Raw genomic sequence first — 13725 nt, 5'->3', positions numbered from 1 at the left:
ATGCCTGCTAATATAAGAAGACCATTTATAAGGAGCCCATCATTTTAATTTCTGATACATTTAAGGGATGTCACCATTTTGTGATATGAGAATTACGTAATATCCCTAAATTACTATACCTTTTTTAGATATTTGGTGTTTTTCTGCAAGCGTTCAGAGACTGCTAATACATACATCAGAGACTTCACACACATCACATTAGATAGGACTCCTTTCCGAAAAAATAATTAAGTTACTTAAGCACTAAGTTACTTAAGTTTCTGTTTTTTTTTTTTTGCTGTTGTAAACTACAGGAGATACCATTGCTTTTGACAGATAACAGATCACAGGGAAGTGTGTGACTGAAGAATGCAGTGTCACTGAGATGCAGTATGTTAAGTATAGTAGTAGGAGTGTATTCCCAGTGCAGGAGTTCTCTCTCCTAATGCTGCATACTTAACTCAGCGTCCTAGCTAAGATTTCTTATATCTTGCTCACCCTGCACTTCATGAAAAGACAGAGACAGATGTTTCCAGTGACAATTGTGATTTAAAATAAAGATTTAAATTCTAAAGTAGCCTTATGTATACACAACAGCCTGACCTGAACAACTTCTTCAAGTCAAGCATCATAGTAAGATGCACACTTCAGGAAGTTAGCCCTGGGATGAACCTGGACTACCTCTTCTTCAGTGGCCCTTTTAAACAAGGAAGACCAAAGATGCAAGGCTTGAATCATCAACTTATATCAGTCATAACAGGTGTAGATTTCTCTTTTCCTAGCAAGGCTCCACTTGTTCCCACAGCTGTTTTCCAAATTAGGAACAACAACAAAGTTCATTGAGTATGTTTGCTCTTTTCCAAGGTGACAAGGAAAAGGACAAATTTGCTAGCTCATAAAGAAAAAATGAGAGATATCTTAAATATCTTCAGTAATGCTTCATAGAAAAAATACAAGATGTGAAAAAGGAGAACAGCATTGCCTTTACCATGTGGCAAAATAAATATAAGATTATTATTATTCTTCCAGAGAAATATGTAATTCCTCAAACTTAGTTTAGGTTATCTGTTTCTAAAGGTACAATATGTCAAATATGATAAATGTTAGCATAAACAAAATTAATTTTGACTCAGAACAGAATATCCTGAGTTGGAAGGGACCTACAAGGGTCATAGAATCATAGAGTCATGCAGGTTGGAAAAGACCTCTAAGATCATCTAGCCCAGTCTATAACCTAGTACTAAAGTCCACCATTAAACCATGCTACTAAGTTCTACATCTACAAGTTTCTTGAAAACTTCCAGGGTTTGTGATTCAACCACTTTCCTGGGCAGCCTGCTCCAATGCCACAAAAATCTCTCAGTAAAGAAATTCCTCCTAATATCCAAACTAAACCTTCCCTGGCACAACTTGAGGTCATTTCTCCTTGTTTTATCACTTGGTGCTTGTGAGAAGAGCCTGATCCCCACCTCACTAAAGCCTCCTTTAAGGTGACTATACAGTGCCATAAGGTCTCCCGAGCCTCCTTTTCTCTAGGCTCTAAACTCCAGCTCCCTCAGCCACTCCCCATAAGACTTGTTCTCCAGACCCCTCACCAGCTTTGTTGCCCTTCTCTGGACACATTTCAGGGCCTCGATATCTTTCTTGTACTGAGGGACCCAAAACTGAACACAATACTCAAGGTGCGGCCTCCCCAGAGCCAAGTACGGGGGACAGTCACTTCCCTAGTGCTGCTGGCCACACTATTTCTGATCCAAGCCAGGATGCTGTTGGCCTTCTTGGCCACCTGAGCCCACTGCTGGCTCATATTCAGCCAGCTATTGAACAATACCCCCAGGTCCCTTTCTGCCAGGCAGCTTTCCTGCCACTCCTCCCCCAGCCTGTAGCATCGCGTGGAGTTGTTGTGCCCCAAGTGCAGATCATTGAGTACAACTCCTGACTCCACACAGAACCACCCAAAAATCAGACCATGTATCTGAAAGCAGTCCAAATTCTTCTTGAACTACAGCATCTTGCTGCTGTGAACACTGTCCCAGAGAGCCTGTTCCAGTATCCGACCACCCTCTCTCTCACTGAAGAACCTTTTCCTAATATCCAATCTACAGCACACAGGGAGACTGTAAAATAAGAAAGATATATAACCCTGAGAAACTCTCAAGAACTTCTTCCTTTCAAGGACAGCTAGCAGCTCCAATAGCTGCTGGAGGCTGGCTGCTTCACTGCAGGCTGCAAGCTTATTGGGATGTAGATTGAGTTACTGCGTGCACAGTGCAAGGCATAATGGCATAGTTTGCTGACAACTAGCATAACATCATTATACCAATGTATATCATGTGAAATCATTAACTTTTCTCCTGTATTCTTTACGTTGTGGCATTTGAAGTAAATTTTGATGATCTTAAACTTTATTCATGTTTTTCTATAGTCTGCCTTATCTTTAGTTCTAAAATGTGTTGTGGTTTTCTTCTGTTGTTTTAAATTAGCTTTATGAGTTTTCTTAGCACTACCTCGAGAGAAACAAAATTCTTTTCCTGTATGAAGAAACACAACATCAAGTTTAAGTTTATGAAAGAAAAAATGAAGACACAACGTGGTGTGGTTTTGCACATAGCTTTTGACTTGGTTTGGGCGGAGTACCCCGGCTATAGGTCAAAATACACTATTTTCTGGCAAAGAATTCAAAGTCTCAGCTTTTTTTTTTTCCCTCCCCTCCCCCCTTTTTTTTTTTCATTATAAAATCTCCTAAGGAATCTAAACAAAATGAAAAAAAAAAACATTGTGGCCCTTCTTTAATATAAAGAAAACACTTCTTCATGATTAATATTGTTAGAGAGTAGAAAATTAAGGAAGTTAAAATGCCTACAGAATCTGTGCTTCATAAAAGAAATGCATAATGTTAGTGTGAATATCATAGGACCATATTTCATTCTCAGGTATGGAATATATTCATATATTGCTTCCTTTAATTTCAGTAAATATGGTTTTGCTCCTCTAAGGTCTTATCTAGCTAAATGTGTTGTTTATAGAATAAGCTTCCTTAACTCTTGTTGGTATCCCAAATATAATCAGACATTACTGCCTTTTTGTCACATCTACACTGGAATTTTATTTTTTACTGATTATTAGGCTGGGCTGAGGTTAATGAGAACACAGTGCTCACGGAATGTGACCTTGCCAAGCTGTTTTGTCCCCAGCAGCTCACAGAAAACAGTCCATTCTAGTTTGCAGCAAGTCATTAATTTTAGCTGACAGACCTGAAGGCAGCATAGACATTAGCGTGCAGCCTGCAAGCCACCTCTCTCTGCTGACTTAACCAATGAAATCACTCTTATTTCTACTGTCTTCTCCAATTTACCAGCAGTTCTGAAAAACTTCTCTACCTCCCCAGAGCTGCCTTTTCAAAAATGACTTGAATCTTACACCAGGATATTTGTGAGGGGCTCCCCATCCTAACATGTAGGAATGGTAACTAATATTTTATATGATTATATGATGCATCAGCAATTAAAGTGGGAAGCATCAAATTTATTATACTTTATGGAAGAGAAGCTGAAATTACTCACAGGCTTCAGGTTTTTTTTGTTTGTTTGTTTGTTTTTCACAATTCCATTGTTTCTTCATGTGGAACCAGAAATTGGACAATGATTAAAAGACTTTCAGCATTGTTCTGTAATATACATTTCTCTCACGTATTAGTCTTGATGACTTCTGTTCCCTCCTCAGTGTCCCACAAGGTATCACATTATTTGCTCAAAAGCTTAAATAAAATTACAATATTAATATGCATGAAACTTACTTTGGATAGCACTGACATCTGCAAAGAACAGCATACATTGATTAAGCTGTATGATTGATAGCTCTCTCAATCCAAACAGAAATGAATTTGGAAAGGACAAACAGGTTGGGAGCTGAAATATCAGGAAAATGACATTACTATTTGACTGCAGAACTGAAGTAGCAAGATCAGCTGAGAAGTAATAACTTCATAAAAAAAAAAAAGGGTTCAGAGTGAAACTTTCTAAGTTTACTAATCAGAATGTCTGTCTGTTTTTAAGATATATGTATTTCCGTTTTGCTATCATCTTTTCCAGTCTGTCAAAACTGGAATTTTGTCTACATAGAAAGTTTATATCATTTTAAAGTATATAGGGCAGTAAAATATTATTTGTCTTCTTCCAGGTCAGGAAGAAGAATTAGTTTGCAGGCAATGTCATTTTCCAAAGCCTATCCTAATTTCCAATTTCTAATTTTCCAAAGCCTATCCTATTTCCTCTATCCTAATTTCCTTCTGCCTGAATTCAACAAATTACGTTAGTTTACATGGATGTAAGAGTTCATCTCACTGATCATTCCTTTAGTTTTGCATTTTGAAAACATCAGCAAGTTTCCAAGTACCACTGTCTTCAATATTTCCTCGCAGAAAGCGTTAGTATACCCTACAGGGCACAGTGGTTCTTTACTTAGTGTGATGATTTTTCTCTATAATTTTCTTGAGGCATGTAATTCCTTTCCAGAACTCTACAGAAAACCATTGTGTTTTTCCAGGAGCTCCAGTTCTGCTGGAGAACATCAGTGCCAGCATCGCAGCACTCAGTGCTGCAGATACTAAGCTCTTCTGTAGGTCTAAGCTTCCAGGTAGGCTCAAACCACTGACACTTGTAACACAGCCACCAGAACCAGTGACACCTAGAAATACCATTGCGTGTTTGAGACATGATGCAAGTGCAAATTAAGCAGCTCTGGAGAAGCCTGATCCAGCTCATTAGCCTGTGGTGTCTCTGTCCCTGACCACTGTGGCTAAACAGAAGACTTGACAAAGTAGAGAGAAGAGGATTTCTGTCTGCTTCTCTGCACAGGAAGATGCAGACAAAGAGGGTAGAAACAAGTCTAAGGAGTCTCCATACATTCATCAACATATATTCTAGTCCTCTAACAAGGAATAAAGTTCTTAACCTTTACCTTCAGAGAAAAAAAAAAAAAAAAGAAAAAAAGAAAAAAAAATTATGCTTTTAAACTTCATCAGTAATACACAGCTTTGCTTCTTAGGGAGCTCCAAACATAAAGATATACTGTCTCATTCTTGATGTGAATATCAGTTTTTGGAGTGCCTGAATATTTGCAGTACATGCTTCTGTTAAGCCCCAAGGACTAAGCCCACAATATTGTAACACAGGGTGTCATTGTTTTGGAAATAGTTTTGTTACGAGAAGGGTTAACCCAGAGCCAGCTTGTAAATAAGAAAATTGGAAGACAGCCTAAAAGTCTGGGCTCACAGCGCACCACAGCTTGTAACACAAATACATAAAATTTTAAAATAAAACGTAGTCTTTACTTCATCTTTAACTTATCCTTTTTTAGCTTCTATTTTTGTGCAGGTTTTATAATGTACATAGTATATTAGTACAGTAGTACATGCATATAAACAACAACCAATAACAAATTATATTGGGCAGGTGTTCTGAAACATTTTTTGCTGATGGAGCGCATGATCAAAAAGGTTTGGGAACCCCTTCCCTATGGAGTCAGAGAGTTGACAAATAGCAGGAGAACAGCCCATGTTGGGGTAAGCACCCCTTTTGACAATAACTAGCTAGAAGTTCAGTCAGCTGCACTGTTAAGTCAGTCCTCAGTCCTGATAGTCATTCACCACTTCCTCTTTTAATGAGTGAGACTGAGAGAATGAAAAATAAAGCAACATCTGTGTCCTTGACTTTTTAAACAACAGACTTCTCAGTGCAATAATCTCTATCAGATGAACTTGAGAGGCACGTGAGAATTGAAGTCTTTTAAACTGTTCTAGCATAAATTGCCAGAAGAGGTACACAAAAGATTTTAGTAGTATATTTATGTAAAAAAGTTTTAAAATGCACTCTTAAATGCACCTTTAAAATAATGTGTTTTGATTTGTTTAAGCATCCAAACATTGGACTGAAAGGGTCTGTTTGGAGAGTAACATTATTTCCTTTCCAGCCTGGACAACTACATTCAGCATGCCATGGTTAGATACATGGTTAGATACAGGATCAGATGTCTAATTTAAAATAGATAATGAAAGAATAGTTAACCTTGTTAGCCTCCTGAGTTATATTTAATATCTGTATTAGAGGAACCAACATGCAAACAGCAGTTTAAGAAGACAAATATGAAAATACACTTAATGGCTTCACAATGTTTTGTGCATGTCATTTTACATATTAGCAACACAGCTGAAATTGAATTTTAGGCAAAAAAAAAATGTACAAAGAAAAAGATGAAAAAAGACTCACACACATACTATCTAGGAAAACCTAAGAAATAATACATTACATGTGTAGAAAGAAAAGGGATTCTTCTGTATATCCAGAAATCAGCATCTGTATTTGGATTTGTACAAGTTTTAGTTCTTGCTAGACTTACAAATTAGTTAAAATGCACCCTATTTAATTTAAAATCTTGGAAGAAAAAATCACAAACAGTAGTCAGTATTTGCCACATGAAACTTGCTAGTGAGGAAAATTTTCATTATAAGAAAGAACAATGTTTGCTGCAGTAATTCCAAAGGGCAGTTTCATTTCAAAGATTTTACTGTCAGCTTCCATGCTTCACAAGCAAATGACCCAGCAGAGAGAGGAGCACATATTGCTAAAGGGATTTTTTCAGCTAAAAGACCTCAAATTAACTGTGCTGCCAGCTTCTACATAAGCTAGACAAGTATGCCTTTCCAAGTCAGTTGACCAAAACAATTATGCTCAGTCCTTAGAAGGAAGTCTGTGTCCTAGATGTACCTGATCAAGGACTATGATGCTAATCTGAGTTTTCATGTTTTCCTGGTTTTGGCAAAAGCTTACAGAAAATAAAGCCAGAAGAAACAAAGATTCTGCCAAACTAAAATCATGATAGTGCTGGTCAAAAGGGCTGCATATATCAGAGGTCCATCTAATGTATTATCCATGCTCTGATAGCTGTCCATAATGTATGCTTATGGAACTAAATCAGAACAGAATGAGCATGCACTACTTTTTCCAAATGCTCTCATTATCTTCAAAAACATGCAGGTCTGGTGCTTACTGACCAAGTGCTATAACTCTACATTAAGAGCTTGCAAAGGCTTTCTCCCTTGTTCACAAGCTTTTTGAACCAACTCCAACTTTCAGTATGCACAGCAGCTTGTGGCAGTAAATTTCCCTAGTTTAAATGAACATTATGCAAAAGGCCACCCGCTTTGGTTTGTTTTCAGCTTGCCCACAATAGCTTGATTTAATGTTCCCTAGCCTGTACATTGGAAAAGAAAATGTACAATCATTCCCTGTTGATTTCACAAACTTCCACCTTACTCTCTCTGCAGGCTGGAGAGTCTTAGATCTACTTAGTTGTTCCTGGTATGTCCATTCCTGGCTTTCTAACAGCAGAAATGAAGTGCTTACACTAGGGTTCTTCAGCCCAGAAGTGACTGTTAGAGGGATCTTCTGGAGACCTGTATGTGAGACCTGAACTATGAATGGCATGAGGGCAGCAAACACAAAACAATTATTTGTTGTCTTTTCCAGTATCAAAATTAGGGGCACCAAGTACCCTATGAAGTTGAATTTTCAAACTTCTTGATGCAGTAGGTGCTAAAAGCTTATGCAGGATCTGTAAGAGCTGAACAAATTACAGTTCAAGTAAAATGCATCAGGATACTACATCTGAATCAGACAAAACTTTAGTAATGAAACATTGGCAGCATGTCTTGGGGAAGTGCTACCCAATCTTTGTCCTTTTGCTTCTTTTCTCCTTTGATCTGTGAGGATCTTTGGTCAGATTTACAACTTTCTCAGAGTGAAGAAGGTTTTAAAGCACAAAGCTATACATTTTGTATTTTCTCTGGTTATTTGTCTGTCTGGTTGTCTCAAACTGTGATGATCTTTTGAGAAAGAAATACCTTTTGATAATCAGCCTTTACACAATTTTGGACTCTTCAAGGCCTAAAATTGTTATGAATGACTCATACGAGTTTGATATACAGTGATGTACCTTGACTACTTTTCCCTTGCTTTCCTAAACTGAAATATGTTAAACCAAGTCAGGAACTGAGAAGAAATGTCAACAACTACATCAGTAGTAATAAAGTGCGTGACCTAATGCACTTCATAGATTTCTTGATCATTTGTGGGAATGGTGGGCAAAACAAAAGTAAATAGGTTGAAAAACTAAAAAACATAGGTTAATTTTAAAATTCTTTTTCCTTATAGTTCTGCAACAAGGGCAGTTGTTTAGACAGTCATATATGTCTGTATCTGTTTTATAACTGCTTTGAGACTTGAGCTCAAAACCAGAAATAACTGCTTCAATGACCTATTTATGAGCTGTACAAACTGAATCATATTTTCATATGACATATTAATAATATTTTAGTCTATTATTAACAAATATTAACATTCAATATGTTATTTATATAGCTATATGAATGAATACATTGAATTATTAAGTTATTATGAATATTATTTTACCTTCCTTTTCTTTCCTATTAAACTGTCTTTATCTCAACCCGTGAGATTTTACTTTTTTTTTTTATTATTTTCCTGATTCTCTCCCCCATCCCAATGTTGAGTGGGGGAGTGAGTGAATGACTTTGTGGTGCTCAGCTGCCTGCTGGGTTAAACCAGAACAGCCTTTTTTGGCCCCAGATACGGGGCAGACACTATTGAGGTAACAACAGATCTGATCAGGGCATGTTAAAACAAATTTGTTATAAGCACTAATTTGACTTAATAGTTGCTGGTCACAATGTTGATTTTTTTTTTTCTCTCTGGGTGGTGCTTGTTCTCAGGGTTGTATTGTATAACATGTTAGTTACTGTATGTGTTCTCTGTCATGCTGCTTATCATCTCTGTGGGCTGCTTTCAGGTTATCATTCGCTGTACTGTGTAACATCAGTTTATGATATGATAAAATTACAGGTTGTGAGATTAATCTGGTATTTGTACTCATTGCCATCATCTCTATACTTCAGTAAATATCTCTGAGAAACTATTAATCATTATACCTTTTACCTTTTCTCCTCAGGGAGCCAATCTGTGGAGGGAGACAGGGTGGACACTTTCCCCCACTTCTTCACCCTCCCTTTCTCCTCACCGCCTCCTTCTCCTCTCAGCTAGTTACAATAGCTCTTTAAAACTTTGAATATCCTTGGGATGTTCAAAACAGCATGTTCTTATTGTTATGTCTGCTGAGTGTGTTTCAGGTTTCGTTTATGATTAAACAAGTATTTAAAAATACCACCCAGAGATCTGTCCTCAGGCAGGATATAGAAGCACAGAATGGTTTGGTTTGGAAGGGACCTTAAACATCAACAGACCACGTTGCCCAAAGCCCCATCCAGCCTGGCCTTGAACACTTCCAGGGATGGGGCATCCACAGCTTCTCTGGGCAACTTGTTCCAGTGCCTCACCACCCTCAGAATAAAGAATTTCTTCCTTATATCTAATTGAAAACTACTCTCTTCCAGTTTAAAGCCATTACTTCTTCTCCTATCACTGCACTCCCTGACAAAGAGTCCCTCCCCAGCTTTCCCATAGGCCCCCTTTAGGCACTGGAAGGCCGCTGTAAGGTCTCCCTGGAGCCTTCTCTTCTCCAGACTGAACAGCCCCAACTCCCTCAGCCTCTCTTCACAGGAGAGGTGCCCCAGCCCTCTGACCATCCTCATGGCCCTCCTTTGGACTCACTCTAATAGGTCCACATCTTTCTTGTCCTTCTCTGGGGCCTCCCTCTGGGGGGCCCCAGAGCTGGGTGCAGGACTCCAGGTAGGGGGTCCTGCTGGTCATGCTGCTTTTGATGCAGTCCAGGATACAGTTGGCTTTCTGGGCTGCAAGCACACATTGCGAGCTCATGTTGTCAAACATCGAGCTTCTCATCAACCAATATTAGTTATGAGTGTATAAATGGAGGAAATCCCTATGTCATAAGCACTTAGTTACAGGCTATAGAAGCTTAAAGCTTTCTTAGGAAATAGAAAAGCTGAAGAAAAAATGTTTTTTTGGACTTGATGTTGATTACCATTGTGTTAGACCAGTATGAATTGGTTGTACTGTAAACATTTCCACCACCTTCTGAATCCACATACGGAAGCCAATGGTGACAGAAGCTCCTTGAGAATCCATGCTATCATCAGAGAATATCTCATTTAACTGTGATCTAATATTAAAGAGTCACTCATTCATCAGCACAGATTCTCACAGACTTTCTAGACATCTCCAAGGCATCTTTGTTTTGGTTTTGGTTCTGTTTTAAGTACCTACGCTCAGACAACTTAAAGTAAAAGATGCAAATAAATTCCCAAGTTCTCAAACAACCTACCTGCTTTTTCAGCCTGCTCCTTATACCCTTTCCAAATTTTATGTACCTTTGATTCTCATAGTTCTGACATTTTGATCAAATCTATACAACCTCTGTTTAAAGTACCCAGTCGGTACTGGGGCCTATCTTGTTTAATATCTTTATTGATGACCTAGATGAGGGGATTGAGTGTACCCTCAGTAAGATTGAAGACAACACCAAGTTGGGAGGTAGTGTTGATCTGCTGGAGGGTAGAGTGGCCCATCAGAGGGATCTGGATAAGCTGGACTGCTGGGCTGAGGCAAATGGGATGAGGTTTAACAAGGCCAAGTGCCAGGTCCTGCACTTTGGCCACAATAACCCCATGCAGTGCTATAGGCCTGGGGCAGAGTGGCTGGAAAACTGTGCAGAGGAAAGGGACCTGGGAGTGTTGATTGATGCCTGGCTGAACATGAGCCGGCAGTGGCCAAGAAGGCCAATGGCATCCTGGCCTGTATTAGAAATAGCGTGGCCAGCAGGAGCAGAGCGGTGATCATCCCCTTGTACTCTGCTCTGGTGAGGCCACACCTTGAGTACTCTGTTCAGCTTTGGGCCCCTCAGTACAAGAAGGACATCGAGGCCCTGGAGCGTGTCCGGAGAAGGGCTACGAAGCTGGTGAAGGGACTGGAACACAAGTCCTGTGAGGAGTGGCTGAGGGAGCTGGGACTGTTTAGTCTGGAGAAGAGGAGGCTCAGGGGAGACCTCACTGAACTCTAAAACTTTCTGTAGGGAGGCTGTGACGAGGAGGCAGTCGGCCTCTTCTCCCAGATAACTAATGATAGGACTTGAGGAAATGACCACAAGTTGCTTCTGGGGAGATTTAGATTAGATATCAGGAAAAACTTTTTCTCTCAAAGAATGGTCAGGTGCTGGAACAGCCTGCCCAGGGAGGTGGTGGATTCACTGTCCCTCGCAGTGTTCAAGAAGCGCCTGGACAAGGTGCTACGAGATATGATTTAGAAGCTCAGTGGATAGTATTGGTGACAGGAGGACGGTTGGACTAGATGACCTTGTAGGTCCTTTCCAACCTTGTGTTTCTATGATTCTATGATGATTCTATGATTCTAAAATATTGTTAACCTTGAGATAATGCAAGTAATAGCCCAAGTAAAAGCATTGCTGTTAATTAAACTATAATCACATACAAATAATTAGAAAATTAATATTTCTCTCCAATGTAAATTTATAGCCTTTTTTAGTTGTAATGATTACATAAAAAGTCAAGAAATCATAGATATAGGAAACTTAGAAATAAAGACAGCAAGAAGACTAAGGAAACACCACTGGACGTATTAAAAACTCATCTGAATAAGACCCTGAGTAATGTATATAGCAAGTCTTGAAATCATAGAATCACAGAATGGTTTGGTTTGGAAGGGACCTTAAAGACCACCCAGTTCCAGTCCCCCTGCTATGGACAAGGACACCTCCCACCAGACCAGGTTGCTCAAAGCCCCATGCAGCCTGGCCTAGGACACTTTCAGGGATGGGGCATCCACATTATGAAAGACAGCTGGCATACACAGACACAAGACAAGTTCACACTGGATATAAAAGGAAAAAATTTCAGAACAGGAACAGTCCAGAGTGGAGCATATTGTCCACAGAGACTATGCAGCTTCCTTGGAGGTTTTTGACACCAGGCTGGAGAAAGCCTTGAGCCCAACCTCACTGATGCTGCTTTAAGCAGGTAAGTTGCACAGTTAAGCTCTTGATGGTCTTTCCAACCTGAATCTTCCTATGAGCTTATGATTTTCCTTCTCTTTGCATTCTGTTTCCTCCCAGACCTAGTTGTATGCAGCCCATTCCCCCCGCCTTTGGGCCTTCCCTAAGCCATCTCAGGATGAGCTTTGCACACTTCCACAAGCCCCTGAACAACATCCTGTCATAATGTTCACAAATATCCTTGCATTCCACAAGGACTCCCTTCAGCCTTCAACCATTTCTGTGGCTGACACATCTCAGCTCTGATGAAAGGGATCTGGGTTCAAACTGGAAAGAAGGCTCAGGCTGGATCTCAATGTATATAAATATCTGAAGGGAGGCTGTAGAGAATACTGAGCCAGGCTCTTTCAAGTGGTGCCCAGGCAAGAGGTAATGCACATAAAGTGAAAAACAGGAGGTTCCTCCCAAACATCAGGAAACACTTCTTTACAGAAGGGGGGACTTAGCACTGCATAGGCTGCCTGAAGAGGTTGCAGAGTCCCCCCTGTCCCTGGACATCTTTAAAAGCTGCCTGGACATCGTCCTGGGCATTGTCTAGGGCAGGTTGTCCCTGCTTCAAGTTGGGGTGGTAGGGCAAAGGGGGACAAGAGGGTCTTCAGAGGCCCCTTTCAACTTCAACCATACTGCGATCTCTAGGGCTTTCCCACTGGTGGCAAGGTGCGAGACATCCTCTGACAGACCTTGGAGGAGCCGAGCCTGAGGAGACACTGAGGCACTGAACGCTTTGCTGGCACTGAGGAGGTCACCAGGATTTCCCTGCCTGCATAGGTCCAGTGCCCACTGCCAGGCCCTTGTGCCCAGGAACACCAGCCTCCTGTCACAGGACCTGATCAGTCTGAGGTTAAACCACCCCCTGCAAGGCCACACAGAGATGGAAAATAACCCATGAAGCAGGCTTTCCGCCCCCCCTCTCCAGGGCATTTGCTTTCCTCACCCAGTGGCCCTGTTGTCCCTTGTGATGTCACTGTGGGGTGGCTGTGACTTCCCATGGCCTCACTGCTCTGCAGCCGCAGGGTCCCAGCACCCACTCTGCAGAGGGGGCAGAGTCTGCAACTCCTCCCAGCACAGGGAGAGCCAAGCTGACAGGCAGGGTGAAGGTCAGTCCGTGGAGCTGGCTGGCCTGAGGGCTGCTGGTGCTTTTCAGCCCTCAGGGAGACCCTTTGGGAGGCCCTCACCTCCCATCTCCCTCTGCTTTCTTGAGTTTTCGTTGCTTTTCTCTTCCTAGCACATGGAAAACTCAGGCACTTTGCACATCTTTCTTGCAGGACATGACCTCGGGTGTTGAGGAGACACTGGAGGGAAGTGGCTCTGCTGTGATGGCCACTGGGAGCAGGACACAACAGGCAGAGCCATCGGAGGCATCAGAACCCTGCTGTTGCCCCATCTGTCTGTGTGACATCAACAACGCAGCCTGTGTGCCCTCGTGCTTGCATTGTTTCTGCTTCAGCTGCATCCAGAAGTGGGCCACCACAACAGCTTTGTGCCCACTCTGCAGGCAGCCTTTTGACCATGTCCTGCACACAGTGAGAGCAGATGATGACTATCAGGAGTACGTAGTCAGATCATCCACCGGTCGGCGTTGGAGCAGGGTCAGGGAGAGGCCCCAGAGCAGAAACCCATGGCTGCGCAGGTGGTCCAGGAACTATGAGCCCCCAGCTGGGAGTCGTCCCATGGGCAGTGGCCAAGTGT

This window comes from Cygnus atratus, chromosome Z (genome assembly GCF_013377495.2).
Source record: "Cygnus atratus isolate AKBS03 ecotype Queensland, Australia chromosome Z, CAtr_DNAZoo_HiC_assembly, whole genome shotgun sequence".
NCBI classification, from domain to species: domain Eukaryota; kingdom Metazoa; phylum Chordata; class Aves; order Anseriformes; family Anatidae; genus Cygnus; species Cygnus atratus.
The sequence above is the reverse complement of the archived record's forward strand: the minus strand, read 5'-3'. Positions refer to the sequence as shown.